Source organism: Jaculus jaculus, chromosome 9, assembly GCF_020740685.1.
Source record: "Jaculus jaculus isolate mJacJac1 chromosome 9, mJacJac1.mat.Y.cur, whole genome shotgun sequence".
NCBI lineage: Eukaryota > Metazoa > Chordata > Mammalia > Rodentia > Dipodidae > Jaculus > Jaculus jaculus.
In genome coordinates, this window is record NC_059110.1 from 94,067,946 (window position 1) to 94,074,597 (window position 6,652).

Here is a 6,652-nt window from a genome sequence, read left to right on the forward strand (position 1 = left end):
GAGCTTCCCCTCGAGTCTGTAAGCCAAAATAAACCTTTTTCCCACAAGTTGCACTCCGATTTCTACCAGCAATACAAATCTGACTGCAACACATGATCTCTAAATAGCAAACAAGGGAGCCAAATGTGGTGCCTCTCACCTGTAATCCCACTACTCAGGCAACAGATGCAGGAGGATCAGGTTTTGAAAGTCATCTTCTGCTACACAGAGTTCAAGGCCAGCATGGACTAGATGACATCCTGATCTAAATCTGTCCCCCCCAATAAAAAATTAGTGAACAAGAATGTTTGCTTAGATCTTTCAAATATTTCAGGTAGGTAAACGAGAAAGCATTTATATAAAGACAACAATGGAAAATGTCCCTCCTTCCTCAGCTATTTGCACTAGAAACTTTTCATTTAAAGGTGTTTTAGGGCTGGAAAGATGGCTCAGCAGGTAAGATGCTTGCCTGCAAAGCCTAAGGACCTAGGATTGATTCCCCAGGGCCCAGCAGGTGGTACATATGTCTGCAGTTTGTTTACAGTGGCTGGAGGCCCTGGCACATCTACTGTATGTACTTCTTTCTGTTTCTCTAAGTAAATAAATATTTTTAAAAATAAACTAAAGATGTTTTCTTTTTCTTTCTTCAGAGCAAATACTTTTTAATGGGTATATGTTACAAATACACTGGAGGGTCATGCAATGCTGCCTGTGTTGGATACCATCCTGGGCCACAAGTCTGCACACTCCTTTGCAACTAGTTGGCCCTGTTATTTCATTGCTTTTATTGTTTACAATGACCCCTGAATTATCTTCAAAAAAGAAATACTCCATCTTTTCTCCGGTATGATTTTCGTTGTTGAATCACCATGCTGGATGGACCTTCCTTCTTAACTCTGGCTTTTCCTTCTTTTTTTTTTTTTTTGGTTTTTCGAGGTAGGGTCTCACTCTAGCCCTGGCTGACCTGGAATCCACTATGTAGTCTCAGGGTGGCCTCGAACTCACAGCGATCCTCCTACCTCTGCCTCCCGAGTGCTGGGATTAAAGGCAAGCGCCACCACGCCCGGCTGGTTTTTCCTTCTTAACTGTGGCCATCACCATGTCACCCACACCAGCAGCAGGAAGTGTGTTCAGGTGTCCCTTGATCCCCTTCTTAGAGATAATATACAGATTTTTGGCTCCTGTGTTCTCCACACAGTTGATCACAGCTCCTACTAGAAGAGCCAGGGAAATCCAGAGTTTCACACTGGAGGATCCTCCATGTCCTCGCTTCGACATCTTGAAAGCCCGGCTCTTTTAATTTTTTTTATATGTACATAGGCAGATGCTTGAGTGTGTGCACATGTGTTCAGGTCAGCAGCCATTTGCCAGACACCACCCACCTTTTTGAAGACAGGGTGTCTCATTGGCCTGGATCTCACCAAGACGCTAGACTGGCTGGCAAATGAGCCCAGAGATCTGTCTCTGCCTCTTCAGAGCTGGATTACAATAGTGTGCCACCATGTCCTGCTTTTTTTGAGGTAGGGTTTCACTTTAGCCTAGGCTGACCTGGAATTCACTATGTAGTCTCAGGGTGGCCTTGAACCCATGGTGATCCTCCTACATCTGCCTCCTGTGTGCTGGGACTAAAGGCATGTGTCACCATGCCCAGCTATGTCTTGCCTTTTTTTTTTTTTTTTTACTTTATTTTTATTTATTTGAGAGAGAAAGAGGCAGAAAGAGGGGGAGAGAGAATGGGCACGCCAGAGCCTCCCGCTACTGCAAATGAACTCCAGATGCATGTGCCCCCTCATGCATCTGGCTTACATGGGTCCTGGGGAATAGCACTGAGTTCCTTTGGCTTTGCAGGTAAATGCCTTAATTGCTAAGTCATCTCTCCAGCCCTGTCCTGCTTTTTTAATGTCAGTTTCTGGTACTTCCCAGCCCTTTAATTTTTATTTATTTAGTTGTTTAAACTAGAATGCCTTCATGTCTTTTTTCTTTTCTTTATTTCTTTCTCTCTCTCTTTTTTTCCAAGATAGAACTTCTCTAGCTCAGGCTGACCTGAAACTCACTATGTAGCCAGCACACTCTCAGCACATTCATGTATTTCTTGCAGAGACAACAATTATTTTGAGGCAAGGCTCATATAGCCTAGGCTGGCCTCAAACTAAGGCTGCCCTTGAACTTTTGATCTTTCTCTACTTCCTGGGATTGCAAATGTGTACCACAATACCTGGCTTGAAAAAAAATTGTCGAAAAATTCTTGAAAACAGCACATGCCTTTAATCCCAGCACACGGGAGGCAGAGGTAGGTGGATCACCCTGAGTTCAAGGCCAGCCTGAGACTACAGAGTGAATTACAGGTCAGCCTGAGCTAGAGTTAGACTCTATCTTGAAGAACCAAAAAAAAAAAAGACAAAAATCTTGAGAGCAGGTGTGGTGGCGTACGCCTTTAATCCCAGATCTCGGGAGGCAGAGGTAGGAGGATTGCTTTGAATTCCAGGTCACCTTGAGACTACATAGTGAATTTCAGGGCAGCCTGGGCTAGGTCTGCCAATCTGTTTCCTCCTCAAAAAAACAACCCCCCCCCGAAAAAAAATCTTGAGCTGGGAAGAAGAGGTAGGAGGATCACTGTGAATTCAAGGCCACCATGAGACTATATAGTGAATTCCAGGTTAGTGTGGGCTAGTGTGAGAGCCTACCTCAAAAAAATTTTTTCTTAAGGGCTGGAGAGATGGCTTAACAGTTCATATACTTGCCTGCGAAGTCTAAAGACCCAGGTTCAATTCTCCAGTACCCACATAAACCAGTGGCACAAAATGGTACATGCATCTAGAGTTCATCTGTAGTGGCTAGAGGACTTGGCACATCCATCCTCCCCCACCCCGACTGCCTCTTTCCTTTCTCTCAAATAAATAAGGACTGGAGGGATAGCAAGAATAAAATATTTTAAGAAATCTTTTTTTTTTTTTTTTCTTTTTGCCAGGTGTGGTGGTGCATGCATGCCTTTAATCCCAGCACTTGGGAGGCAGAGATAGGAGGATCACCATGAGTTCAAGCCCACCATGAGACTACATAGTGAATTCAGGTCAGCTGGACTAGAGTGAACTCCTTGAAACACAAAGCAAAAAAAAATTTTTATGGTAGTGTTATGGGGTCCGGTATTGCACAAGTAAGACCACTGACTCACAGAATGTGAGGCAAAGTTTTATTGGGTAAAAAGAAAGAAAAAAAAAAAGAAAGCTGGTACACCAGGGCTGCATCTTGACACAGGACCCTATAACATCCTGGGGGCTTGTCTGAGATCCACATTTCAAGACCTCCTTCCCCTACTCTGGGGTGGCCAAACCGGGGAAGGCCCTCTGACCTTGGCCCGAGAACCATATCTCCACCCGTCTGCATGCTCCTGGTTTTGGAGTTGGCAGCAAGCCATTGAGAGGGAACTTTTGCCTCGGACTGCAGGTTCCCTCCTCTATTGGGTAAGAAACCTCCAGAGGTGCTTTTTCCACTCTTTTTGCTTTTCACTTCTTTTTCTGGTTTTGTGCACTTTTATGGGTCCAAGAGGGAAGCTGGACACAGCATTAATTCCCCTGGGCGAGGAATTGAGGGGGCCACCCTTGACCTTCTCTGGCTCTGGTCAAGAGATTTTTGAAGGGAGGTCTGTTTCTGGAGGCAGAGGTAGGAGGATTGCCTGAGTTCGAGGCACACTGAGGCTACATAGTGAATAATGAATTCCAGGTCAGCCTGGACTAGAGTGAAACCCTACCTCGAAAAATAAAAAATAAAGAAAGGCATCAAGTACATGATAGCTTAATGGTTAAGGTGCTTATCTAGGAAGCCTCAAGACTTAGGTTTGATTCCCCAGCACCCCTTATTCTTTTTTTTAATATTTTATTTATATATTTATTTATCTGACAGAGAAAGAGGGAGAGAGAGAGAGAGAGAGAGAATGGGCGCACCAGGGCCTCCATCCACTGCAAACAAACTTCAGACACGTGCACCCCCTTGTGCATCTGGCTAACGTGGGTCCTGAGGAATCGAACCTGGGTCCTTTGGCTTTGCAGACAAATGCCTTAACCACTCCAGCCCAGCACCCCCTATTCATATTGCTAAACCTAAATCTGATTTAAAGCAGGTTCTCTGATTTCCCCTCTCAAGACAGGCTTTTATATCCATCAGCCCATGTGGGAGGGCTGTCAGCAATGCTTGCAGACTCTCTTCACCCAGAGGAACATGAAAGAATCCAAAGGGAAGCCAAAAAAACAAGTGTTGGGAGTGATGGCCGCCCCAAGGGAACCCTAATGTTATTGACAAGGTTTTCCCTTCCATGCAACCACACTAGGATCCTAATGCCGCTGAAGGTAGGGCGTCCCTTAACCTCTGTTGCCAGACTCTAATGGGTGGTCTCCAGGCAGCTGCTCGCTCGGTGCCCTACAGATTTGTCTAAGGTGAATGAAGTGACCCAAGGGCCACAGAGAATAGCCGAGCTATTAACGTTGTGTTTGTAACTCAGTCTGCACCAGGTATTAGAAAGGAGATTCAGAGAACAGAAGGCTTTGAGGGTAAGCTTGTTCAGAGTTAATAGAGATTGCTACCAGGATACATAATAATAAAGACAGTCCAGAAGATAGACAGGCTAAGGTTATGGTGGCTACCTTCCAGAAGGCACAAGGCCCCATGAGACAGCCCTTATACTTTGCTCAGTATGATTCCACCTGAAAGGCAAATATACACTGGGCTGGACCTAAAAGATGCTTTCTTTAGTCTCCCATTGGCAAAGGGAAGTCAACCCATTTTTTGTCTTTGAATGAACAGACCCAGAACAAGGCCTCGGTGGGCAACTAACCTAGACCAGGCTTCCACAGGGATTTAAAAATTCCACACCGTCTTTGATGAGGCTCTTCATAGAGACTTGTAAGCCTTTCACAAGGAAACACCTGAGGCAACACTCCTATGATACATGGACGACCTCCTCCTAGCTGCAAAAATGGAGGAGTGCCTCTCTGCCACAGAGGTCTCCCAGACAACATCTGGGCTACTGTGTATCATCCAGGAAGGATAAACTGTGTGTGGGTAAGGCAACCTACTTGGGATATGAACTCCAAGGAGGTAAGAGTATGCCGTCGGCCTCTAGGATTCAGGCCATCACTCAAATCCCCACTATGAGACAGATCCGAGAATTCCTCAGAGCTGTAGGGTATTGCAGAATTTGGATCCCAAGGTTTACTGAAGTAGCCAAGCCTCTATATGAGGCCACGAGAGGAAGATTTGAATGGGACTGAAAATGAGAAATGAGCATTGTAAGAACTAAAGTAATCTCTGACATCAGCTCCTGTTCTGGTGCTTCCAGACTTAACCAAACCCTTCCATTTGTACAAGGACAGCCAGGGGTGTCCTAACTCAAAGACTGGGGCCATGGCATTGCCCAGTGGCCTACTTGTCTAAGAAGCAGGACCCAGTAGCCACTGGTTGGCCCCTTGTCTCCGAGCTATTGCAGCTGCTGCTATTCTGACAGAGGACGCTGACAAATTAACCTTAGGCCAGACTTTTATCAATTACAGCTCCACACACATTAGACACTTTCAAAGAGGCCCCCAGTCCGATGGCTCTCCAACACTCACATAACCCACTATCAGGCCGTGCTCTTAGATCAACCAAAGATACAGTTTCGCCAAACTGAGGCTTTGAACCCAGCCTCCCTGCTGCTAGAAACTGATGAGGTGTCAACCCCACTGCATGACTGCCTAGAGGTCACCTCCCGCCTTCCATGGACTCCGCCCGGACCTGGCAGATGTGGCTTGGCCAGACCCTGATCTGGTGATGTATTCTGATGGCAGCAGCTTTGTCGTGGATGGAATCGGGTATGCAGGGGCGTCTGTGATGACTTTGGAAGAAACCCTGTGGGCTGAGGCCCTGCTACCTCAGGGTACATCAACTCAGAAAGCTGAATTGATAGCACTGACCAGGGCTCCGATATTGGGAAAAGACAAGACAGTAAATATCTACCCAGACAGCTGTTATGCCTTTGCTACGGCACATGTACATGGGGCCATCTATTAACAGTAGAAGGTAAAGACATTAAAAATAAAAAATGAAATTTGGATTTATTGGCTGCCACTTGGGCGCCTGCTAAAGTAGCCATAATCCATTGTCTGGGTCATCAGAAAGGGAAGACCACAGAAGAGGGAACAGACTGGCAGACCTAGCGCACTGACCTGGAATTCACCATGTAGTCATCTCAGGGTGGCCTTGAACTCACAGCGATCCTCCTACCTTTCCCTCCCAAGTGCTGGGATTAAAGGCCTGCGTCACCACACCAGGATTTTTTTTTTTTTTTCGAGGTAGGGTCTCACTCTAGCTCAGGCTGACCTGGAATTCACACTGCAGTCTCAGGATGGCCTTGAACTTATGGAGATCCTCCTACCTCTGCCTCCCAAGTGCTTGGATTAAATGCATGCACCACCATGCCTGACAAGTTTTTTTATTTAATTATTTGAGAGAGAGAGAGAGAGAGAGAGAGAGAGAGGTGGAGAGGAAGAGGTGGAGAGAGAGAGAATGGGCACACCAGCGCCTCTAGCCCGGCTGTAAATATCTTTTTAATATATTTTACTTATGGTTTTTTGATGTAGGGTCTCACTCTAGCTCAGGCTGACCTAGAATTCACACTGTAGTCTCAGGGTGGCCTTGTACT

The 6,652-nt window shown here is 46.0% G+C and overlaps 1 pseudogene; it reads right to left on the reverse strand.

The window, feature by feature from the left end:
• Positions 1-674: 674 nt before the first annotated feature.
• LOC123463477 lies at positions 675-1,257 on the reverse strand (annotated as a pseudogene).
• Between the last annotated feature and the right edge of the window lie 5,395 nt (positions 1,258-6,652).